The following is a 27648-nucleotide window of genomic DNA, read 5'->3' as shown; positions in this document are numbered from 1 at the left end:
TGCCCTTTTCTCCCTCTTAAATGTGTTACATCAATGCAATTTCTTCTTATTTAATATATCATTTATTAAATATATTTAAAATTTTTGATAATACATACTTTAGAAAGATAAAATTCACCAAATCTTGCCCCATAGAGAAAATTTAAACAGATCAAGTTATTAAACCATGACCTTTACAAAAAATGGGCTTCCCTGGTGACTCAGCTGGTAAAGAATCTGCCTGCAATGCCAGAGACCTGGGTTTGATCCCTGGGTTGGGTAGATCCCCTGGAAAAGGGAATGGCTACCCACTTCAGTATTCTGGACTAGAGAATTCCATGGACTATTCCATGGGATAACAAAGAGTCAGACACAACTGAGTGACTTTCACTTTTACTTTCACTTTACAAAAAACACCAACTCAAGCTGGTTTCACAGGCAAATCATATAAACTTGCAAAGAGAACCATAACATTGTACTTCACACTCCTTACCGTGGTGGTGACTTTTTTCCTACCTGCTAAAAGTATTCATCTCTATATTGTTTTCCTGTTTTGTCATATTTGTTTATGAACCATTTTATTCACTTTCTTCATAAAACCAGTTAAAACAGAAATGCACACTGATTATATTATTCAATATCATTAAACATATGGATAACTAGCACATATTATGTGCCTAAGGAGATTGATTACATGAAAAAGCAGCAGCTGTACATTATTAGTATTCAATCTGCTGCTGCTGCTAAGTCACTTCAGTCATGTCTGACTCTGTGCAACCCCATAGATGGCAGCCCACCAGGCTCCTCTGTCCCTGGGATTCTCCAGGCAAGAACACTGGAGTGGGTCACCATCTCCTTCTCCAATGCACACGTGCATGCTATGTCACTTCAGTTGGGTCAGACTGTGTGACTCCATGGACAGCAGCCCACCAGTCTCCTCTGTCCACGGGATTCTCTAGGTAAGAATGCTGGAGTGGGTTGCCATTTCCTTTTCCAGTATTCACTATAGGCACCTACAACTGTAGGTTTACTCCAAAGCCTATCAACCTTTGCTTTTGTTAAAGAACATACATATTGTTGAGATGAGTTTTTATGAAGTACTTGAGTCCTTAACCCATTAGTCAGGGATAAACAGACATGTGCCTTGTCCCCATGATAAAGGAATCTTATCTGTGACCTTACATAGCACACTTGGTAAGTCTATATTTATGTGTGTGTAAATAAAGATAAGATACATACTTTTAAATTTTAGAATAGTTTTAGATTTACAGAAAAAAGTGTAAAGATAGGATAGATTGTTCCCATTATATACTACTCTTAGTTATTTTATTACATTGGGTAGTTACAATTGTCACAATTAATGAACCAATATTGATAATTTATTATTGACTAAAGTCTATACTTTATTCATATTCCTTAAGATTTTATCTAACCTCCTCCCCTGGTGTGGGATCTCATATAAGATGTCACATTACATTTAACTATCATGTCTCCTTAGGCTACTCTTAGCTGTGGAATTGCCTCAAAATTTCCATTTCTTTGATATCCTTGACAGTTTTAAAGAGTATTGTTTAGATATTTTGTAGAATGCCTCCCTATTGAAACTTTTCCAGTGTTTTTATAGTGATTGGACCAGGGATAGAGGTTTTTTGGAGAAAGATCAGAGTAATGTGCCATTTTTATCTCATCATATAAAAGGTACATAGTGTCAGCATATCATACTGGTGTTGACCTTGACTACATTATTGGGGTAAAATGTGATGGTTTTTTCCTACTGAAGCTATGCTTTGTCTCCCTTTTCCCATACTGTATTCCTTGGAAGGAAGCCCTTTTGTGCGGCCTACACTAGAGAAATGGAGAGTCATGCTCTAGTTGCTTAAGGATGGAGTATCTATTTAAGTTATCTGGAATTGTTCTGTACATAAAATTAGTCTTTTCTCCTCTTCTCCATTTATTTATTCAATCACTTATATTAGTATTGGCTCTCAATATTTTATTGTATACTGTGAGTTGTAAAACAACACTATTTTGTCATTCAGATTGTTCCATCTTTGGCCATTGGAAACTCCTGTTGGTTCCTGTGTCCCTTTGACATATTTCATCACTCTGTGTGTGTTAGCACTTTCTTACTTTCTGGCATGAGAATAAACTTCAAGATCATCTTATATATTTCCAGCCCCAGTCTTAAACTCACCCTGCCTCCTTCATCTAAGAATATTATAAATTATATGCAAACATAAAAATCTTTCTATATGAAATTATCTGTGTGTAAGTAAAACTAAACGTGAGTTCATACTGATGATTCAAACCAGAGTGATCGATGTGGTAATGGACTATAGCTAGAGACATCAGTAAGAATTTATTCTCAAGAGTTCTACAGTTATGTATGGTAATGGCATTTTTACATATAATACACTTATGTGGGAAGAAAAAAAACCTCTCTGATTCTCTAAAAGTAACTTCTATGTGAATACAAAATGTCTCTCTTTTTATAGTACAAACCTCTGTTTATTACTGCTCCTATATGACTTTGACTTAAAACATATAATCAGAAATTTAAAAACTGGTAGAATCTTAGAGATTACATAATCTAACTATCCCACTTTACATGATGACATTCAGATATGGAATTGTTGATATATTTTCAAGTATTTGCTTTTGAAGAGGTCAGTGGTTGGATCAGATTCAATTCAAAGTTCTAGTCCACAAGTGTAAAAAAAATAAAAGTAGATGATATAACTTACAAGGTGTAATGGATACTGATAGATATTAATGAAATCCAAATAAAGAAAGAGTTCAAGTAAATTATGTTTAATTAAATGTCCATCCTAAAGGAGACCAGTCCTGGGTGTTCATTGGAAGGACTGATGCTGAGGCTGGAACTCCAATACTTTGGCCACCTTATGTGAAGAGTTGACTCATTGGAAAAGACCCTGATGCTGGGAGGGATTGGGGTCAGAAGGAGAAGGGGACGACAGAGAATGAGATGGCCAGATGGCATAACCGACTCAATGCACATGAGTTTGGGTGAACCCTGGGAGCTGGTGATGGACAGGAAGGCCTGGTGTGCTGCGATTCATGAGGTCGCAAAGAATCGGACACAACTGAGCGACTGAACTGAACTGAACTATGAATGTTCAATGATGCCTATTTAATTTTTTATATTCACTTTTTTCCTAGAACCTGTTTAAAATGAACAATTTCTTGATAACTGCCTGAACCCACTAATCGTTTTCATTGGATTTATTTTATTAGACACACTAGACTACTTCAAAATATCTCTGCTTCACAGGTGAAAGCAACTCAGGATCATATATAAACACTTTTGAAAACAATGCTTAGATTTATCACATGATATGTAGAAAGCTGAAAAGAAGGAAAATATCGTAAATATCCAAGGATTAAATTTTTGTGTTATGTTTATTCATTCCTATCTAATATTTTATGTACATTTGAAAAAAAATTATGAGTTGATGAGTAATGATATTAGTGTTTTAAAATCACAAAAGCTCTCATAAATATTTAATACTATGGATGATGCCTCTTTATTTGGTCTCACTAGGCTCAAATTTTCTTGAATTTCTTCTAAATATGTAGATATTACTATCTGTTTCTTACAAATATCCCAACTTCTTTGCAGAGTGCTTTAATGTCAGATATCCCTTAGCTTCTGCTTTGACATGTTCTTCCTCAAAGATCTCTACCATTTTGATGGCTTCAATCACAATCCATGTTCCTAAATCTCTCCACTACCATGTCTAACCCACATTTATTTTTTGATATGATAATGTTAAAATGCCTCCTGGCCTTCTCTACTGGAAATTGAGGGAATTAAAAAAAAATTTTTCTCTTATTTTTATTTACTATCCCTCACTATTTATATTATCCAATATGTAATTCACCCTATGTCTTCCTTTAGCTAACTTATGTCCCTAATTTAAATCTGAGCATGAAAGTCACTTTTTCAGAGTGACTTTCTGTATTTTATTATTTTTTCTTATCCATTTTCTCCTTTGTTCTTATGCTCTAATCTAGATTAAAATCCTCTATTAGAAAAAATTTATAGTAACTAATATTTTATAACTCTGTACAAGACTATAAACTCAAGGAAGGCTAAGGTCACATTTAATCACTAACCCTAATGCCAACAGAACCTAGTATAACATTTTTATGTAATAAAATTTTATCAGTAATATTTTATAATTTTGAGTTATTTTCAGGTAAATTTGCACAAGACAAACCACAAATTATATGGCAGTTATTACTATTAATGCTTGATTATAGTATGATAGAAATGCAGTTAAGTTTTCAAACATATTCTAAATCTGAATTTATTTTTTTCTGCCATAATCTATGATGAAATATAATGTTGATTTTTAGAGCATTAAAATTAGATAACAAGGACAGTATTTTTATAATTAATATGACCTTGACCAAGTTACATATTTAAATACATTTTGATGTGATTTACCAAAATACTAGCGAGGATCTCTGTGTAGGCCGCTCAGAATTATTTTCTCTTATGGCTCCAAATCCCACTACGTTTCCGAAAGGAAGTAGTATAGAACAATACATGTGCATTTTTACTGATTAGTTTCTATCATTTTCCTAATATAATAAAGTTAAAAACAGCAGTAAAGTCTAAAGTCTAATGTATGGTCCATAAGAATGTTAATTTTGACTTACTGCTGTGAACTTCTTTCCCTTATCACTGATAAATGAAAGGAACAACTCTGAGTAATTTTAGGTAACCTGTCCAAGAGAGCTCTCAAATAATCTAATTAACTTTGAGTCTTTTCATAAACTTCACAGCATATTAATAGTAATTATTTTTTCTAAATAAAATAAAGAAGCTATTCCTCATCCACAACTCTATAAAAATCCAAATAATATTTAATATTTTTAAATCAATTTTAACACACTTCTTATTTATCCTTGTATTTAGATTCTGTGTGTCTCTGTGTGTGTTAATCTCTCAGTTGTGTCCGACTCTTTGCAACCCCATGGACGGACCAGGCCCTCTGTCTATGGGATTCTCCAGGCAAAAACACTGGCTGCTGCTGCTGCTAAGTCGCTTCAGTTGTGTCCAACTCTGTGCGACCCCATAGACAGCAGCCCACCAGGCTCCCCCGTCCCTGGGATTCTCCAGGCAAGAACACTGGAGTGGGTTGCCATTTCCTTCTCCAATGCATGAAAGTGAAAAAATAAAGTGAAGTCACTCAGTCGTGTCCGACTCCTAGCGACCCCATGGACTGCAGCCCACCAGGCCCCTCTGTCCATGGGATTTTCCAGGCAAGAGTACTGGAGTGGGTTGCCATTGCAGTGGGTTGCTATTCCCTTTTCCAGGGGTATTCAATTCTATGTGACTTAAAAATATTTGACCTGAAACTAAAATCCTTTCAGAGACTTTTATCTGACAGGCTTCAATTGTGATGATAGTAAGCCTACAATTTAAGCTAATATATAAACAGAAAAAGCAGTTTTCAAATGCATCCATAGAAAATAGTTTTCTATCAGGTGACACTTTTGACTATCTCTGCTTCATGTGAAACTTTTCTCTGGAAATCTATAGAATTACAACCAAAACAATAACCTAATTTTCTCTGTTTTTTTTTTCCCACTTGAAATCCTGCTATTGTTATCTAACTTATTATTTTTATTTTTCTTCTTGCTGTGGAGACTTCTAAACTACTGCTTTTTGCAACATAGTTTATGTAGGAGACACATAGAACCACTTAGAATGACTTATTTGTAAATGACAATCTAATTCCTTTACTTTATCACCTGTCATCATTTTCATGGTTGTAATCAGTGAACCACAGTTAAATAATTAAATTAAAATATAGAGAAATTCATCACATAATTTAACATAATGACAAAAATCAAGAAAATGAATTTGCATATTTTTCTCCATATAATGTATTAAATAAAGGAATCACTTTTTGTAAATGAAAACTGGATTTTGTGAAGCATAAAAACAAAGAATGAAAATGTATATTGATGGTAAAAGAAAATCAAAACATTTATAATATATGTTATGTATTATATAATATATAATATAAAAATATATAACTATAATAAATCATGGTTCTATTACTGTGAAATGTATATATATATATATACATATAATATACATATTATATATAATAAATATATATTATTTTGCATTGTTTTATTTCTATACCTTGATTATTTCTATTTTTCAAGTTAACTTTCAAAAAAAAAAAACATGTGATTAGGTCAAATCTTTCTTTCCTAAAGATATGTGAAAGAATTTACAGTTTCTTGATGTTTTATTCTGTGTATTTGATGAAACTGGAAACCAAGAAACATGTATTAGTCTATATTATCCATTGTTATATAATTAGCAATCAATATTCTATTGTATGAAATTTAGTAATTTGGCTTTGGATAGTATTGATTATTATTAACTCTTTATTTACTTTTCAACTACTATTTATTCCTGCAGCATCATGCCAGTTTGAGATATATTCCACATTCCAACAGTATAAAATCATACAATTAGAACTCTGACAAAATATATCAAATTTGTAATTTTGCCATTTTCAATTTCTAAAATTTGAAGAAAAGTAATTGTCCTCTTCAAGTAGAAAATGAAGTACACTAAACTAGTCAATATGAACTCAGAATGAATACCACAGTAGTGGAACAAGGACTTTACACTGCATAGTTACAATATATGACTATCATATTTGATACGGAAACTAATATGATTGAGTTGTGAGAAAGAAGGATTTATTGTGTCTTAAATAGTTACTGCGCAACTTTTAGGGGAGGGAAGAAACTTCTAAGCAGAGAAATAAGGAAAATCCTGAAAGGGAGAAAGAAGTAGGTTAAAGCTCAGAGTTGAATATATGCCCAGTGAGGACCTGAGATGTAAAGACCAGAATGACTGTTGTTAAATTGCCGTCTAAGAGACTAACACAAGGAAAGCTGGTCACTTTTGACTCAGCAGCCACTAAAAACTGTTGAGATTTGTGACACAATTTACATCAGTATGAGAGAGGTTAAGAAGATGAAGACAGAACATTCGTTTGGCTATGATTTCAGCCATCCCTTGTGCTTTTGTGATGAGAGCCAAGACTGTCACAATGTCAACGGGAACAAGAACTAAGTATCGAATAATATAAAACCACTGAAGTATTGGTGTGATCCCATGACAGATTTGTATAAGACTAAAAGGAGGACCCAAGCATGAATTTAGGTCCTATGTATGCCACTGCTAGAATTTTGAATATCTTAAATAAGTGACACATACAAGAAGGAGACTTTTAAGGCAGAAAGTAAAAGATGAGTTCAGTAAGAAAAATGAGTACAGTAAGAAATCATGTTGAATCTATGATTATAACAGACCACTCACATTTCTTAGAATTTCTGGTATAGATATAAACAGTATAGCTGTTTATTAGACACTGTTAGGAATTCTAGTAAATAGACATAATAAAAAGATAAATTGCTTCCCTGGTAGTTCATACAGTAAAGAATTCACTTGCAATGCAGAAGACCTGGGTTAAATCCCTGGGTTGGGAACCTCCCCCCGGAGGAGGGCACGGCAACCCATTCCAGTATTCTTGCCTCTCTCATGAGAGGAGCCTGGTGGGCTACCATCCATGGGGTCGTAAAGAGTCAGACATGACTAAATGACTGAGCACAGAAAGGTAGATTTCTGTTTATAAAGATTTTGCTTTATTGATGAAGTTTGAGATGATGAGTCTTGATAGATTATTTTGAACAGGATAGCCTATTGACTTCTTTAATTACTCAAAACTATGATATATGATAAATTAAGAGACATTTGTTATTTGAGGGGCACTTTTTCTGAGGAGAAATGAAGACACTGTTAAAGAAGAGGGAGGCTTTCTTACCAGCCTGTCTAGAGGGAAATTTTCTGCCACAAAGCAGCAAGATAACTTGTTTTAAATGTCCAATATTAAATCTTAATTGATTTCTATTTATATGATTTTTCTAGAGCTATTAATATTTCCTTACTTTGTTATACTATGTCAGTTATTGAGTGTTCCTACACTGGATTATAATGTTTCTAGAGTTTGTTAGTGACACAAATAGGAAAAGATATTTTCAAAATTATTAATAGAGAGCACACAGAGAAGTATTCATAAGTACCAGGAAAGATTTTTCTGTTTGTTTCTCTTTTCCTAAATTTACTGCTGCATGGGAAACTACATAGGGAAAGTAACCCTGAAGTGAAGAAAAACTTCTGTGGCCCTTAAATACCTTAAATGTTTTATTGAGGTATTCATGATATCCTATTGCTCAAGATGTTAACTTTCCTTTGTAATCAAGCTGCATGACTTAACATCCAAATCTCCTTAATCATGTATTTAATAAGTTCAGGTAATGTTCTGAGGCAGACACTGCTTGAAGCACCCTATAAGTAAGTCATATATATCCCCTAATGACTCTGAGATAGGTATTACCATTATTGCCACTTTCAGTTGTGGAAATTGAACAGAGGGAAGTGAAGCACCATTTCTGAGGCACTCACAACTGAATAGAGGTGGAGAACTCTAGCTTGGGAGTATATCCTATTAACCACAGAACTGTGCTGTTCCTAAATCTGTCAGAATTAGTTCCCATCATCCTACAGGAGACCTTTCTCTGTCTACCTAGAACAAGTAGAAGCAAAATTTGACTTGAATTGGAATTGGGGCCCATTCTACTTGGGACTTTCCTGCTTTTCATGCAAGGCACAATCCATATATTCTGAGAACTGGCATTGAAGTACTCTCCTTGAAATAAGACTAAGCATGTCCAGGTAATAAATTCATTAGTCCTTGTTCATTGCCGTGAAAAGTTTCCCCTATAATCAGTTATATGCAAGAAGTTAACATATGATACTTGGAATCTGTAAGAATTATGATGTTGGCAGTTTAGAACATCAAGTTCTGCTAGGAACACAGAAGCCACATTGATAAAATGACATCATCAAAACTTTGTGGGAGAAGGAAATGGCAACCCACTCCCGTACTTTTGCCTGGGAAATCCCATGGACAGTGGAGTTGTTCCATGGACTGGTGGGCTACAGCCCATGGACTGTGGGTCTCAAAAGAGTCCCACACAACTTATTGACAATAACAAACAACAACAATGTAAAACTCAACCCACCCTATTTCCAAAGCATCCCTGTTCCCCTCCCTTTTTCCCTTCCCCACCCCTTCTTATCTTTAGTCAGTGTTCTCAGGGTTAAGCCTAGCTGGGTTGGAGGCCAGAATTAACTTTTGGAAGCAGGGTGGTCTCCTGGAGCCTCTGTAGAAAAAGGCTGGATTTTACTGTGGCCCCACCCAGACCCTGTCCCTTACTCCAGTCCAGCTAGACAATAAATCCCTGGTGTCTACTGCGAGAGCAGGTGCAGTGCTTTGGAGTAGGGAAAGCTGGGGCCTGCCTGGACTGGCTATTCCAGGGCCTAGCCCCTGTATCACCTGGGGCAGGGAGGCTCCAGGAGTGCTACCACCCACTCCCTCTCCTACATCCAGAGGCAGGGGTTACACAAGTTATGAGTGCCTCCCTTCCCCTGGGAGAGTGCATGAGTGCAACACACTGTATAAGGTGGCTTCTCACCCCATGCCAGCTCTCCCAGTGCAGGTTGTAAAGAAGGGTAGATGCTAAACCAGGCTAGTTTCCCAGATGACTGGGAAGTAGCGGCAATAAAAAAAAATAATCATCATCATCAGCTTCAAAAAAAAAATAAAAAACCTTTGTGGATATTGAATTTAAGTAAGAGATAAGAAATTCACCCAAACCAATAAATCTTAGGACTTCTTATGAAAGTAAAAATGATTTTAAATATCATAGGCCTTGACCCTAAAAGAACAGAGCAAACATGTCAGGAAATAGCACTGGAGAGGGTAGAAGTCAGCTATGCTCTAATGTCCTTCCTCCCTAAAGATTTCCAAAAGATCACGTCTGTGCTCAGGAGCAAAGGAGTTTTAATTGGTTAATAAATCAATGTTTTAACATTGGCAGGACTAGATTCTTTTTTTTTTTTTCTTGCCTGAAAATGAAATTGTTCATTAAGAGCTGACAGTGACAAGAGAAGCTAAGGGTTATCCCTAGGATTACAATCAAGGATAAAGAAGAGAAGTTCAACAGAAATCCTGTAAAAACTCTGATGGTAAAATATTAATTTGTTGCATTTTTTATTTATTAAACACTCCAGTTGCATTCATCTTTTCTTCCTGAGTTTTCTATAATATAATGCGAAGAGACCATTCATAAGGGAAAAAAAAAACAATAATCATAGGTAATGTGAAGGAAATTGTCAAAGGACCACACCAATATCCTATATTTGTATGACCCTCCATGCAGTCTGCAGAACACGATCACTGCCTTACAGCTATTGCTCCCCTACAAATGAGGGCATCTTATTTTACTTCTAAGATCCCAACCACATTTAAGTACCTATTGAAGTTTATCCTACAAAATGCTAGTAAAAGAGGTTTAAATTCTTCATGTGCAATTTCATAGAAGCCAAATTTCTCTACATATTTCCTGGCTGGTGTTAGCGTCACATCACTAGAGTTCCCTGAGTGCTCGTTAATCACTTGGGATTTGAGTTGCATGATAAAAATCTGAGGAAAATATATGAAACACCGATAAGTGGTAGGATAAACAGAATAAATTTTCCACTTAGTAAAACTGATTACTTTCTAAAGAACTAAAAATATATTAATTTTAAAAAAATCAATATTCCAAGGTTGTGATTACATCTGTATTTACTGAATACTCCACTTTCTGGTAAGAACAAAAAAATCAGTATAGAAAGACATAGCCATAAACATGAAAGTTTTAAAACATGTATCACTTTTGTAGTCAGTCTGTTTTACTCTGTATTAAATACAGCAGAGCAACTCCTCTAACATCTATTAGTTCATTTTATCAAAATATCAAATTAGAAATGTATAAGGCATAATCTTGGACAATGAAAAGATAAAATGCTTTATGAATTCTGAAATTAGGACTCAGATAATTAATTTAGATAAATATTTTCAATAAAGAATATCATTTAAAATGTAAAAAGCTCTTTGCCTTAGAAAAATTCTGTGTGATTGTTAATTGCTAAAATTATAGGAAGTCACTGATTATTTAAAAGTGAATAATTGTAAGGATCTCATCAATTATGTAATTTGTCTATGGATTTTATTTCCCCCTTTCCAGCCAAATTTCCTAATTATATATCTTATTCAGGTGTCATGTTTTCTTATTATCTACATGTAATTTTTGTCATTACTCTTACAATAAAGAGTATTTCTTCCCAAGCCAAGTTTAAAAAAAAATGGCTGATATTTTCCATTAAGACAAACTTAAATATCTTAAAGAGCAGAAAAATAAAGAACTACCAACATTTTTGTAATAACTTTGAACCTGAAGAATGCTATGCATATCTATAAAAAGAATGGAATATATAATATCTATATTTTAGCAATGAGAAAAATTACAGTAACTATAGGTTCATTTCATAACAAACTTAGAAAAATAAAGGAAATGGGCTTTATTTTTTATTGTTTGGCAATCCCTTCAATTTAAAAACTTCATAAATGGTAATTCTGTTTGAAAAGTTACAAGTTACAGGTTCTTAACTATCTTTTTAACATAATACAATCAATAACACTAATTACAAAACTTAAATCACATTTTTCTTCAAAATCTCTCCAATTTTTAAACTTTGATTTTACAAGTTTTTTTTTTTTTTATGGTATTGATATAGGAGAGTATTTTAACATACTTGTCATTGTCACTATCTGAACAATCATCATCACATTGATATTTTCATCTCTGGATGATATAATCATCGATTCTTAAACAAGGATAATAGAAAAAATTTTAGAACTTAAATTGCATGATGTTTTCTCTTGTATTTAAGCCTTTCAAATATTAAGAACCAAAGAATGTCTTAGGATTCCTTTCTCTCATTTGTGCTGTGCTTAGTCACTCAGTTGTGTCCAACTCTTCATGATCCCACAGACTGCAGCCTGACAGTCTCCTCTGTCCACGGGGATTCTCCCAGGCAAGAATACCAGAGTGGGTTGCCATGCCCTCCTCCAGGGTATTTTCCCAAACCAGGAATCAAACCCAGGTCTCCCGCATTGCAAGCAGATTCTTTACCAGCTGAGCTACGAGGGATGTCAAATTAGTTATTTCTGTCCCTCTTTCTCCTATAATATTAGCTGAAAAATAGAAAACTTTATCTTTAATTGAAGTAGGAATATAGAAATTTCCATTTTCAGCATATGAAGTATGACTTCAAAATGTACAGACAATTGAACTAGTATAAGAAATAATGCTGAGGGAAATGTATACTTACCAAAATGTATGCATTTTAAACAGAAGGCTAAGTTTGCAAAGGTGGAAGTGGTAAAAAAAAAAAAAAAAAGCCCATTACTTAGAGGAGCAACATTGGGTCTTCAGTGTTACCCCTATGGAATGGCTTGAGAGGGAAGGCCCAGTGGAGAAACGTGCAAACATGACATGTACACAGGAAACATTTATTTAATGAACACACTGGGGAGAAAAACTGCAGCTACAAATAGTCCTGTGGCTACAATAATGGTATCACTAGATGACAAATGTTGGATAAGTGTGCCCCTTTTTACAACTATGAATATGACAAGTAGATCTTATTTTATCATTTTTAATTTAATGTTTGATTATTCTTACTTTAGATGAATTTTATTTTCATTAAATGTGGTGATTAATTGGATGGAAATTTCACTTGGCCACAGTATCCAGATATTTGGTCAAACATTCTTTGACATATATCTGTGGAGGTATCTTTAAGTGAAATTAACAGTTGATCAGTAGGTTTACATTTAAAATAACACTATATTCTAAAGGAAAAGTATAGAGAAGACACACCATGGTAATATATGACCCAAAACAGGTTAGACTGCTAATATCTTGCAAAGTCCTTCAAAGTAACAAGTGTGAAATAACTTAAAATTCTGCCATAAGTTCAACATAACAAAGAATCAATTTCTGTAAAAAAAATGAGCAAAAATCATTTAACAGTAGGCAATATTAATTATTATTTGTAGTTCATTTCAGGTTAAAAATTCAAATATAGGGTACATAAAATATCTATTATTGATAATCTAATTGATATGTTAAGTAATTATTAAAATAGAAAAAAAATCTAATTGTTCAGTCATTTACATACTGTCTAACTGTACTTGCCCAACTAGATTATACAACATTCAAAAGAAAACAATGATGAATATTGTCAAAGTAAAAATAGCTAGCTATATTTATTTCTGTGAATTCAGTTCAGTTCAGTTGAGTTGCTCAGCTGTGTCTGACTCTTTGCGACCCCATGAACCACAGCACGCCAGGCCTCCCTGTCCATCACCAACTCTCAGAGTCCACCGAAACCCATGTCCATTGAGTCAGTGATGCAATCCAACCATCTCATCCTCTGCCGTCCCCTTCTCCTCCTGCCTTTAATCTTTCCCAGAATCAGGGTGTTTTCAAATGAGTCAGCTCTTCACATCAGGTGCCAAAGTATTGGAGTTTCAGCTTCACCATCAATCCTTCCAATGAATATTCAGGACTGATTTCCCTTAGGATGGACTGGTTGGATCTCCTTGCAGTCCAAGGGACTCTCAAGAGTCTTCTCCAACACCACAGTTCAAAAGCATCAATTCTTCTGTACTCAGCTTTCTTTATAGTCCAAATCTCACATCCATACATGACCACTGGAAAAACCATAGCATTGAGTAGCTGGACCTTTGTTGGCAAAGTAATGTCTCTGCTTCTTAAGATGCTGTCTAGGTTGTTCATAACTTTCCTTCCAAGGAGTAAGTGTCTTTTAATTTCATGGCTGCAATCACCATCTGCAGTGATTTTGGAGCCCAGAAAAAAAAAGTCATCCACTGTTCCCACTGTTTCCCCATCTATTGTCCATGAAGTGATGGGACCAGATGCCAATTCAGTGAATTAACAAGGTCAAACAGGTGATGTCAAGGGTGAACACTGGCATCTTTGGAATCAGTGAACTAAAATGGATGTGAATGGGAGAATTTAATTCAGATGATAATTATAACTACTACTATGGGCAAGAATCCCTGAAAATAACTCAGTAGCCCTCAGAGTCAACAAAACAGTCTGAAATGCAGTATTTGGGTTCAGTCTCAAAAATGATAGAATGATCTCAGTTTGTTTCCAATGCAAACCATTCAACAGCACAGTAATTCAATCTATGCCCCAAACACTGATGCCAAAAAGCTGAAGTTGACTGGTTCTGTGGAGACCTACAAGACCTTCTAGAATTAACAGCCAAAAAAGATATTCTTTTCATCACAGGGGACAGGAATGCAAAAGTAGGAAGTCAAGAGATACCAGGAGTAACAGGCAAGTTTGACCTTGAAGTACAAAATGGTTTTTCTAGTAGTTATCTATGGATATGAAAGGTGGACAATAAAGAAGGATGAGCACTGAAGAATTGATCTTTCAAATCATAGCACTGGAGAAGATTCTTAAACTTCCCTTGGACTGCAAGGAAATCAAATGGAAATAATCCTGAATATTCACTGGAAGGACTGAGGCTGAAGGTGACTCTCCAATACTTTGGTCACCTGATGCAAAGAGTCAACTCATCGGAAAAGAGCCTGATGCTGGGAAAGATTTAAGGCAAAAGAAGAAGAGGGCAGCAGAGGATCAGATGATTGGATGGCATCACCAACTCAATGGACATGAATTTGAGCAAACTCCAGAATATAGTGAAGGAAGGAGAAGCCTGGTGTGAAGTCCATGGGGTCCCAAAGAATCAGACACAGTTTAGTGACTGAACAGCAATTTATTTCTGTACCAGTAGTTTTTCAATCACTAAGTCATGTCCAAGTAGATGAAAACAATTCCTCTGAATCCCCATTCTTGACCCTACTGGAGGGGAAAATGGAGGAGGAGGCAGTTTGTGGAGCACATCTTGGTAAACTAAATTTTGGTCAAGGAAGAAATGAAAGCACATAAAATACTTAATTGTAAAATTCGTAACACATAATAAAAATAATTATTGGTATGATCTTATGCAATATAAATAAAATAAAACTTGATTTATCTTTAGTCTTGAATATACTGGCAAAATATATTTTTAAAAAGCTTAAAAATAAGCTATTTAAACTTTTGAAAACATTATTTGAGAAAATGACAATAAAATAAACCTAAGTTAAGGAAGTTATTAGTAAATATGAAGATAGTGATAATATGAATTATATTAGAAACCAGAAATATAGTAAAGCACATAGAAAAATTCAAGAGATTTTTAAAAAACTCAATAGAGTGGACAATCTTCACTCTCAAAATCAAGGAATTTAAGAAAATCCTGTAACATATAGAATTAAAAATTCATGAAATCTAAAATAGAGTTAAACAAGTCTGAAATCTGTAAGGTAAACTGATAGGCTTGAAGTTCAGGGAAAGATTAGTATTGGGGTTTTAAGCACAAGGCATGGAAACTCAGGTAAATTTTCTCTGTTTTTGTCTAAAAGAATAAGTCCTTTCTTCCTCGGGCAACTTCAGTCTGTCTGTAAGGACTTCAACTAATGGGAAGAGAACCGTTCATATTATGGATGTTTATCTGCTCACTTTAAACTGATTATAAATGTTCATTACATCTAAAAATTAGCTTTACAGCAACATTTAGACTAGTGTTTGATCAAACTGCTGGGCAACATAGTCTCGCCATGTTGAAACATAAAATTAACCATAACACTGTTCTAAGCCAGCAGGACATTGAGTGACTTGGCAACTCATGATACAGACACCTGGTAAGCCCAGACGAGAGCAAAGGCACCACCTGGCTGAACTCAGCTCATGTTGCCAACTTATAAATTTGATTATCATACTAAGCCCTACTAACTTTGGGATGATTTGTTACAAGCAAATGTAACTGGTTCAAAAGTAAAGAGAAAACATAAAGATATTATTTCATTCTAAATTTGATTTATAAAACTAAGATACTTTCAGTAAAGTCCCAAAAAACCGTTTCTTTTTGTTTGTTCAGAAATATTTAATGCAGACTATAGCATAACATGCACAGGAAAGCAAAGAAATCCTCAGGAAATAAGATTAATAAATAATAAATATAAAACATGATCATTAAAAATATTTACTTAATTCTGAAGAAATAGATCTACATAACAGAAAAAGTTCAAAAGCAGACTTTGAACAAATGGTTCTCATGGTGTAACAAAACAAGGATTTAAAGTCATTAGAGGTATTCAACCAACAGTTTGCATATTGTCAAAAAACATGGTAAATATAGAAAAGATTTCATTGTTAACCTTTTATCAGTAACTGAATGTATTATAGATTAAAAATAGAAATATGAGTCAAAATATTAATAAATGTATGTTTGGAAGAATGAATAAGACAACATTTAAATAATTTTATTATGTGTTGATTTATTAAATAATATGAAAATAAAAGGAATAGAACTGGACAATATATCAACTAAAATTGCTATCTTTAGAAATCTATGATCATAGTCAAACTGGGACCCACCAGTGGTAATAACCATTTTATTAATATATAAATAGGATATTATAAATTAAAAAAAATGATTAAAAAACAAAAGTGGATACAAAAAGGCAATTCTCACAGAGAAAGGCAAATTTCCTTTCTAAAAATATTTCAAATATATATAATCCATCTCATATACAAATATGAATGCAAGTTAAACTACGTTGACCTCAGAGCTTGAAAAAGGTCAAAAATGTATAGAATATATATATAGTGTGGAGGCAAATGAGGAAAAAATAATATAATCTCTTTAGATAGTTATTCAACACTTTTTAAGTTAAAGCACACACAGCCTTTGATTTAGTAAGCCTACTAATAGGAAATTATTCTAGTAAAAAACCCTTGGATGAATATAGTGATTTATGTAATTGTTTACTGAATAAAAATCTATGATAATAAAATACTGGAAACAATTTAAATAGCCTTGAAGAAGAAATTGACTAAAGTGTGCTGATCAAATGATGCATGTACACATATATAGACTACACTCTTTTTTTTCAGAGTGTAGGTCTATATACATGCAATTTGTTTCCAAAATGTAAGAAAACTGTTTCAGTTCAGCTCAGTCGCTCAGTTGTGTCTAACTCTGGAACCCCACGAACCACACCTGATCATGCCTCCCTCCCTGTCCATCACCAAATCCCAGAGTACTCACACTCATGTCCATTGAGTCAGTGATGTCATCCAATCATCTCATCCTCTGTCATCCTCTTCTCATTCAGCCTTCAATCTTTCCCATAATCAACATCTTTTCAAATGAGTCAGCCCTCAGCATCAGGTGGCCAAATTATTGGAGTTTCAGTTTCAACATCAGTCCTTCCAATGAACACTCAGGACTGATTTGTTTAAAATGGTCTAGTTCCATCTCCTTGCAGTCCAAGGGACTCTCAAGAGTCTTCTCCAACACCACAGTTCAAAAGCATCAATTCTTCAGCACTCAGCTTTCTTTATGGTCCAACTATCATATCCATACACGACTACTGGAAAAACCATAGCCTTGACTAGACAGACCTTAGTTGACAAACTAATGTCTCTGCTTTTTAATATGCTATCTAGGTTGGACATAACTTTTCTTACAAGGAGTAAATGTCTTTTAATTTCATAACTTCAATCACCATTTGCAGTGATTTTGGAGCCCCAAAAAATAAAGTCGGACAATGTTTCCACTGTTTCCCAACTATTTGCCATGAAGTGATGGGACCAGATGCCATGATCTTAGTTTTCTGAATGTTGAGCTTTAAGCCAACTTTTTCATTCCCCACTTTCACTTTCATCAAGAGGTTCTTAGTTCTTCTTCATTTTCTGCCATGAGGGTGGTGTCATCTGCATGTCAGAGCTTATTGATATTTCTCCCAGCAATCTTGATTTCAACATGTGCTGCATCCAGCCCAGCATTTACATGATGATCTCTGCATATAAGTTAAATAAATAGGGTGACAATATACAGCCTTGATGTACTCCTTTTCCTATTAGGAACAAGTCTGTTGTTCCATGTCCAGTTCTAACTGTCGCTTCCTGACCTGCATACAGGTTTCTCAAGAGGCAGATCAGGTGGTCTGGTATTCCCATCTCTTTCAGAATTCTCCACAGTTTATTGTGATCCACACAGTCAAAGATTTTGGCATAGTCAATAAAGCAGAAGTACATGTTTTACTGGAACTCTTTTGCTTTTTCAATGATCCAATGAATGTTGGCAGTTTGATCTCTGGTTCCTCTGGCTTTTCTAAAACCATCTTGAACATCTGGAAGTTCACGGTTCATGTGTTGCTGAAGCCTGGCTTGGAGAATTTTGAACATTACTTTGCTAGCATGTGAGATGAGTGCAATTGTGTGGTAGTTTGAGCATTCTTTGGCATTGCTTTTCTTTGGGACTGGAATGAAAGCTGACCTTTTCCAGTCCTGTGGCCACTGCTGAGTTTTCCAAATTTGCTGGCATCTTGGGTGCAGCACTTTCACAGCATCATCTTTCAGGATTATTTGAAATACCTCAACTGGAATTCCATCACCTCCACTAGCTTTGTTCATAATGATGCTTCCTAAGGACCACCTGACTTCACATTCCAGGATGCCTGGCTCTAGGTGAGTGATCACACCATCCTGATTATCTGGGTCATGAAGATCTTTTTTGTACAGTTCTGTGTATTCTTGCCACCTCTTCTTAATATCTTCTGTTTCTGTTAGGTCCATACCATTTCTGTCCTTTTTTGAGCCCATCTTTGCATGAAATGTTCCCTTGGTATCTCTAGTTTTCTTGAAGAGATCTCTAGTCTTTCCCATTCTATTCTTTTCCTCTATTTCTTTGCACTGAATACTGAGGAAGACTTTCTTATCTCTCCTTGCTATTCTTTGGAACTCTGCATTCAAATGAGTATATCTTTCCCTTTCTCCTTTGCTTTTCACTTCTCTTCTTTTCAAAGCTATTTGTAAGGCCTCCTCAGACAGCCATTTTGCTTTTTTGCATTTCTTTTTCTTGAGGATGGTCTTGACCCCTGTCTGCTGTACAATGTCACTAACCTCCATCCATAGTTCATCAGGCACTCTGTCTATCATATTTAGTCCCTTAAATCTACTTCTCACTCCCACTGTAAAATTGTAAGGGATTTGATATAGGTCATACCTGAATGGTCTAGTGGTTTTCCCCACTTTCTTCAATTTCAGTCTGAATTTGGCAATAAGGAGTTCATGATCTGAGCCACAGTCAGCTCTGGGTCTTGTTTTTGCTGACTGTATAGTGCTTCTACATCTTTGGCTGCAAAGAATATAATCAATCTCATTTCGGTTTGGCCATCTGGTGATGTCCATGTGTATGTAGAGTCTTCTCTTGTGCTGTTGGAAGAGGTGTTTGCTATGACCAGTGCATTCTCTTGGCAAAACTCTATTAACCTTTGCCCTGCTCATTCCATACTCCAAGGCCAAATTTGCCCATTACTCCAGGTGTTTCTTCACTTCCTACTTTTGCATTCCAGTCCCCTCTAATGAAAGGTCATCTTTTTTGTCTGTTAGTTCTAAAAGGTCTTGTAGATCTTCATAAAACCATTCAACTTCAGCTTCTTAAGCCTTACTGGTTGAGGCATAGACTTGGATTACTGTGATATTGAATGGTTTGCCTTGGAAACGAACAGAGATCATTCTGTCATTTTTGAGATTGCATCCAAGACTGCATTTTGGACTCTCTTGTTGACTAATGGCTACTCTGTTTCTTCTAAGGGATTCTTGCCCACAGTAGCAGATATAATGGTCGTCTGAGTTAAATTTACCCATTCCAGTCCATTTTAGTTCACTGATTCCTAAAATATCCTATGTTCATTCTTGCCATCTCCTGTTTGACCACTTCCAATTTGCCTTGTTTCCTGGCCTTAGCATTCCAGGTTCCTATGCAAATTGCTCTTTACACCGTCGGACCTTGCTTCTATTACCAGTCACATCCACAACTATGTGTTGTTTTTGCTTTGACTCTGTCTCTTCAGTCTTGTATTATTTCTCCACTGATCTCCAGTAGCATATTGGGCACCTACCAACCAGGGGAGTTCATCTTTCAATGTCCTGTTGGTCTTTTCATATTTTCCATGGGGTTCTCAAGGCACTAATACTGAAGTGGTTTGCCATTCCCTTCTCCAGTGGGCCACATTTTGTCAAAACTCTCCACCATGATCCGTCCACCTTGGGTGGCCCTACAGGATATGGCTTAGTTTTCATTGAATTAGACAAAGCTGTGGTCCATGTGATTAGGTTGGTTAGTTTTCTGTGATTGTGTTTATGGGATGATAAAATTTGTATACAGTGAAGTTTATATATGTAAGCAGATAAATTGAGAGATGACAAATGTCCACAATATGACAATTATCTCTTTCTCCTTATCCTTGTATTTCCCTTTCTCTCTCTCTATGTTTACAATATTTAAAGTATATACTTTTATATATGTATGAAAAATCAAACTGTTTATAAAGATGTTTGAAGGCACTCAAGAGGTAGCTAAATTATGTCTCCCTCGGGGGAAATTAATATGTGATGAGAAAATAAATTTAGCTTAGCATTTATCCTTTGTTAAAAATGTTTATATTTTATCATGTACATGTGCTATTTTCATATTTTAAAAACTTAAATATTCTAAGGAAATTCTGAATTTCCTTCTTTTTAAAATTTTAACTTTGTGGTCTTATTCACTAAACTCTAGTAGAAGGTCTGTAAACTTCTGTTACCTTCAGTGTTTCAGTTTCCCTTTGGTAAAGTTAAATGTGTAAAATACAGAAATACATTGTACCCTGTGAAATTTGAATTTAGATTAACAATGGATTTTTTAAATTACAGATATCTGCCAGCTATTGTATGGCATATATAATTTGTTAGATCTGGCAATTGTAATTTTTGTCTGAAAATGCAAGAAATATGATTGTATAATTATGCTGATCATATAATTTATTGTACAAATCAGAACACTTTTGAAAGTACAATTGTTCATATCTATAATTACCTGATTTCAGTAGACATAAACTAGATCTAAGCTTGGAAATCTGGGGAGTTAGGACTGAGATAGGAATGTTTGAAAGAAGCTTGTTATGGTGAAATGCCGAGCACTGACTATGGTTCTCTGTTGGACCAAAGCTACTAATGAGCATTGTTCCTACTGCCTCTTACCACTAACTCTGGAAGGATCAGAGTTTTTCTGGTATCTGCTAGATGCAGATACTGTTCAATTGCTGTGGAGAATGGGAGAAAACAACTGAATGATAGCAATTGTGTATGGTAATACTTTCCTTTTTTTTTTTTTTTTTTACTCATTTCATACATGATATTATACATGTTTCAATGCTATTCTCCCAAATCTCCCCACCCTCTCCCTCTTCCATAGAGTCCATAAGACTGTTCTATACATCAGTGTCTCTTTTGCTGTCTCGTATACAGGGTTATTGTTACCATCTTTCTAAATTCCATATATATGCGTTAGTATACTGTATTGGTGTTTTTCTTTCTGGCTTACTTCACTCTGTATAATAGGTTCCAGTTTCATCCATCTCATTAGAACTGATTCAAATGTATTCTTTTTAATGGCTGAGTAATACTCCATTGTGCATATGTACCACAGCTTTCTTATCCATTCATCTGCTGATGGGCATCTAGGTTGCTTCCATGTCCTGGATATTATAAACAGTGCTGCGATGAACACTGGGGTACACGTGTCTCTTTCCCTTCTGGTTTCCTCAGTGTGTATGCCCAGCAGTGGGATTGCTGGATCATAAGGCAGCTCTATTTCCAGTTTTTTAAGGAATCTCCACACTGTTCTCCATAGTGGGTGTACTAGTTTCTTAATATCATTTCCAAAGAAGGAAAGTAAGAGATTAAGAAAAAAGCTGAAACAATAATCATTATCTCACTAATGTTTTCAATCTTTAAAACATGTTGCTGTTATATGATCCACATATCACTTGAGTATGCAGCATACTGGGAGCAGCTTCACAATTTATACTTACTGTACCACAGAATAGAAAGCCATATTGTCTGGAAAAGGAAATGGCAACCCATTCCAGTACTCTTGCCTGGAAAAACCCATGGACAGAGGAGCTTGGTGCAGGCTACTGTCCATGGGGTCGCAAAGAGTCGGGCACGACTCAGCGAAAAGAAAAAAAAAAAAAGAAATCCATATTGTAACAGATTAGACTGAGGACTGTTAAATTATAAAAACAGTAGTACAAATTGGAGTCCTAGAGAATTTGGACTATTTAAGAGACTACTTTAAAAAGGCAGTTTCCTCATGGAAGTTATATTTTAAATGCAGTGACCTGTGAAGAAAATTCTGCTCTTTAACCTTGTAGGCTTTTAGAAGATTTATTGACTGTGAGGAGTAAAGAGTAAAAAATTGTGTTTATTTTATTTTATATTTTGATAACTTCCTTACAAGTCTAAAGGGAAGAGAAATACCATTAGCTCTCTCCTATCTTTTTTTTTTTTAATGTACCATGTAAGATTAAGAGGAAAGAAGAGAAAATAACTAGAAAAGTACATTAACAGATAATCTATAATTAGCTAATATTTATATGATGGTTACGATATTAACTTTTATAAATCATTCAGCTTTAGAAATATGATTATTGGATTATCCACCAAAGATTCAATATAAGTGGTGTGCACATTCAAATCAGAACAATGTTGCAAGTACCAATGTAAAAATATGTGGCAGGATGTAGCGAAACCAAAAGATATAATACCAACCCATGTAGATAGTTATTGAATTCTGAAAAAGAGAGTTCTGTTTTTGTTTTATTTTGCCCTGAGATGTCTGTCACCTTCCAGTGAGGAACAGTTCTATACTGATGAGCCAGGAAATAAGCAGGCAGTCAAATAAATACTCTGACTTCACCCTCTAATATCCTGCCATGAGTTCCTGTGGATCCAGAGCACAAAGGACACAAATGTAATAATTAATATTAATCAGATAAGCCTTTTGGGATAGAGAGGGTGGTGGAGAAGAGCAGAGAGTATATCTGGAAGGGAAACATAGGATATACGGTATATATAAATATTAAATATGTCTTCACTTCAGTTCAGTTCAGTCACTTAGTCGTGTCTGACTCTTTGCGACCCCGTGAATCGCAGCACGCCAGGCCTCCCTGTCCATCATCAACTCCCGGAGTTCACCCAGACTCACATCTATGGAGTCAGTGATGCCATCCAGCCATCTCATCCTCTGTCGTCCCCTTCTCCTCCTGCCCCCAATCCCTCCCAGCATCAGTCTTTTCCAATGAGTCAACTCTTCACATGAGGTGGCCAAAGTACTGGAGTTTCAGCCTTAGCATCAATCTCCTTGCAGTCCAAGGGACTCTCAAGAGTCTTCTCCAACACCACAGTTCCAAAGCATCAATTCTTCAGTGCTCAGCTTTCTTCACAGTCCAACTCTCACATCCATACATGACCACAGGAAAAACCATAGCCTTGACTAGACAGACCTTTGTTGGCAAAGTAATGTCTCTGCTTTTCAATATGCTATCTAGGTTGGATATAACTTTCCTTCCAAGGAGTAAGTGTCTTTTAATTTCATGGCTGCAATCACCATCTGCAGTGATTTTGGAGCCCAGAAAAATAGTCTGACACTGTTTCCACTGTTTTCCCATCTATTTCCTATGAAGTGATGGGACCATATGCCATGATCTTCATTTTCTGAATGTTGAGCTTTAAGCCAACTTTTTCACTCTCCACTTTCACTTTCAAGAGGCTTTTTAGTTCCTTTTCACTCTCTGCCATAAGGGTGGTGTCATCTGCATATCTGAGGTTATTGATATTTCTCCCGGCAATCTTGATTCCAGCTTGTGCTTCTTCCAGCCCAGCGTTTCTCATGATATACCCTGCATAGAAGTTAAATAAGCAGGGTGACAATATACAGCCTTGATGTACTCCTTTTCCTATTTGGAACCAGTCTGTTGTTCCATGTCCAGTTCTAACTGTTGCTTCCTGACCTGTATATACATTTCTCAAGAGGCAGGTCAGGTGGTCTGCTATTCCCATCTCTTTCAGAATTTTCCACAGTTTATTGTAATCCACGAGGTCAAAGGCTTTGGCATAGCCAATAAAGCAGAAATAGATGTTTTTCTGGAACTCTCTTGCTTTTTTGATGATCCAGCCAATGTTGGCAATTTGATCTCTGTTTCCTCTGCCTTTTCTAAAACCAGCTTGAACATCTGGAATTTCATAGTTCATGTATTGCTGAAGTCTGGCTTGGAGAACTTTGAGCATTACTTTACTAAGGTGTGAGATGAGTGCAATTGAGCATTCTTTGGCATTGCCTTTCTTTGGGATTGGAATGAAAACTGACCTTTTCCAGTCCTGTGGCCACTGCTGAGTTTTCAAATTTGCTGGCATATTGAATGCAGCACTTTCACAGCATCATCTTCCAGGATTTGGAATAGCTCAACTGGAATGCCATCACCTCCACTAGCTTTGTTCATAGTGATGCTTTCTAAGGCCCACTTGACTTCACATTCCAGGATGTCTGGCTCTAGGTGAGTGATCACACCATCATGATTATCTTGGTCATGAAGATATGTCTTAGACACAGGAAATTGTGTTAGGTGTGGAGAAAATTAGCAGGATAGAGTTTAATCTTTCAAAATAGAAAAGCTTATTTCATAAGCCTTGCCATTGATTAAATATTGAGGAGAAGGGGAAGAGCTAAGAATGTCATACACCATTCCCTCCCATATACACAAATAATGCTTGTTTTCCAACATTCAGTTTTTCAGAAAATTTAGTTTCTGTACTTTAACAGCTATCCACTAAAATGTTTCATGTTCATGACCATATGAAGATTTTATGTTATTTTAAGATCGCATTAAGTTTTTACCTAGTCCCTATATTAAATATTTAGCAAGATGGACACAGAGATTTCAATAGTTCCAACCCTGGTATTTTGAAAATAAACTGTCTTTCACCCATTTCAACTAATCTACAAAACAAATTGCTGGTAATTGCTTTAAGCCTATTTTTACCTCACCTTCATATTCACAGTGTAAATGTAAATCTCAATTTTAATCTTTTCCCACCTCCCCAACTAATGTAGGAAGAATCTCTGATTCACAGCTACAGATAAATACATAATTTCTTCTGAAGTTTTTTCAAAAATAAGGAGTATATACTTTTCTAAAGATTATTTGCATTTCCCTTGAATATTTTAAGCCATAATAATGATTTTAAAAATGTGTTTCTATATACCAACAATAAATAATCCAAAAAGGATATTAATAAAGTAATTATATTTATAAGAAAATATAGAATAATAAAATACACAGGAATAAATTAAGCCAAAAAGATGAGACGTATATACACTGAAGACTTTAAAATATTGCTGAAAGAATTTAAAGATATAAATAAATGAAAAGACATTCCATGTTCATGAGTAGGAAAACAAAATTGTTAAGATTCAACACAATCACTACCAAATTGAACTGCCTTTTTGTGTATAAGTTAATATGATATTATGTATACCATATATATGATATTGACTCTTTTCTCTTGGAAACTCTAATATAGTATCAAAGGACACTATCAAAAGAATGAAAGACAACCTACAGATTGGGAGAGAATACTTGCAAACCATGTATCCAATAAGAGTTTCATATCCAGACTATGTAAAAGATACATGTAACTCATAACAAAAAGACAAACAAGTTTAGAAATTGGCAAAGAACTTGAAGAGACACTTGTCCAAATAAGATATTCAAATAGCCAATAAGCAAATTAAAAGATTTCAAGTTCATTATTCATTGCTGCTGCTGCTGCTAAGTCGCTTCAGTCATGTCCGACTCTGTGCGACCCCATAGACGGCAGCCCACCAGACTCTGCCATCCCTGGGATTCTCCAGGCAAGAACACTGCAGTGGGTTGCCATTTCCTTCTCCAATGCATGAAAGTGAAAAGTGAAAGTGAAGTCGTTCAGTCGTGTCCAACTCTTAGCGACCCCATGGACTACAGCCTACCAGGCTCCTCCATCCATGGGATTTTCCAGGCAAGAGTACTGGAGTGGGTCGCCATTGTCTTATCCCATTATTCATTAAGAAAATTCAAATCAGAACCACTATTACGTGCCACTTCACAATAACTAGAATTATGACAATTTAAAAAACAATAAAATAGTCTGAAAAGATATGCAAATTTTGAAGCCCTTTTAAATTACTGATGGGAATATATAATGGTACAGTCACTCTGAGAGACAGTGTGGCAGTTCCTCTAAACATAGAATTACTCTATGACTCAACAATCCCATTCTTGGGTATATACCCAAAGTAATTGGATGTAAGTGCTCAAATATTCATATACTAATGTTCATTACAGCATTATTCACAAAAGCCAAAAAATGAAAGCAGTCCAAGTTTCCACCAGATTAACGGACAAGCAAAAATCCCTTACAATGGGATATTCTTCAGCTATAAAGAGATGTTCTGATACATGTTACTACATGGATGAATCTTGAAAACATGCTAAGTGAAGCATTCTAGACACTAAAGGAGAAATGTTATATGATTCCATTTATATAAATATATAGAATTGGAAAATCCATAGACCTAGAAGGTAGATTAGAAGTCACCAAGAGCTGGGAAAGAGGAGAATGGGGATTTATTGCTTAATAGTCAAAAGGTTTCTGCTTGGGCTGATGAAAACATTTTTAAAAGAGTGGTGATATAGTATACAATATTGTGAATGTAATTAACATCACTGAATTGTACACTTAAAAATGAAAAATTTTATGTTTTACACATAAATATACCTTACCACAAAAAATGAAACAATGATTCTTATCTTATAATGGAAAAAGGGTTTGCAAGTATAATAAATAGGCCACTAAGCCTCATTGAAAACATGATACTTGACAATGACATGAAGTATTTGGAGGTATTATCTCTGTAGAATTATCTGGTGGCATCATGTCCCTAAAACAGAAGCTTATTCTATAGTCTCCTGCAAGCCCATATGATTTAAGTAAAATGAGGGAATGGAGGCAAAAATTGAGGTCATAGATTTTAAAAAGGTGGATAAAAATGGAAATGCATGTAATAAGAATGCAACATGTAAACAATATGGCATGATACAACTTTATTCAGTATGCTGCTGCTGCTAAGTCACTTCAGTCGTGTCCGACTCTGTGCGACCCCAGAGATGGCAGCACACCAGGCTCCCCCGTCCCTGGGATTCTCCAGGCAAGAACACTGGAGTGACTTGCCATTTCCTTCAATGCATGAAACTGAAAAGTGAAAGTGAAGTCATTCAGTCGTATCCGACTCCCAGCGACCCCATGGACTGCAGCCCACAAGGCTCCTCCATCCATGGGATTCTCCAGGCAAGAGTACTGGAGTGGGGCGCCATTGCCTTCTCCATTATTCTGTATAGTTCATGCAAAAGCAGAAAAGTTTGATTTTTAAATGGAAAGCAAAGTTAATTTTTTGTCATGATCCATCCATCAAAAACAGAATGAAAAAACCATGGGCATTCTTTTGGGAAAGAGTTCAAAATAGTTTTTCAGGAAAGATTTTTTTTTTTTCAGTCATTCCTATCATTTCTCATTTACTCCTTAAGGAAGAGAGTGGGACCAAATATTTAAAATATTTTTTCTGAGTGCTCAATACATTCCAAA

The sequence above is a fragment of the Bos indicus genome, chromosome 7 (genome assembly GCF_029378745.1).
Source record: "Bos indicus isolate NIAB-ARS_2022 breed Sahiwal x Tharparkar chromosome 7, NIAB-ARS_B.indTharparkar_mat_pri_1.0, whole genome shotgun sequence".
Classification (NCBI taxonomy): Eukaryota; Metazoa; Chordata; class Mammalia; order Artiodactyla; family Bovidae; genus Bos; species Bos indicus.
The sequence above is the reverse complement of the archived record's forward strand: the minus strand, read 5'-3'. Positions refer to the sequence as shown.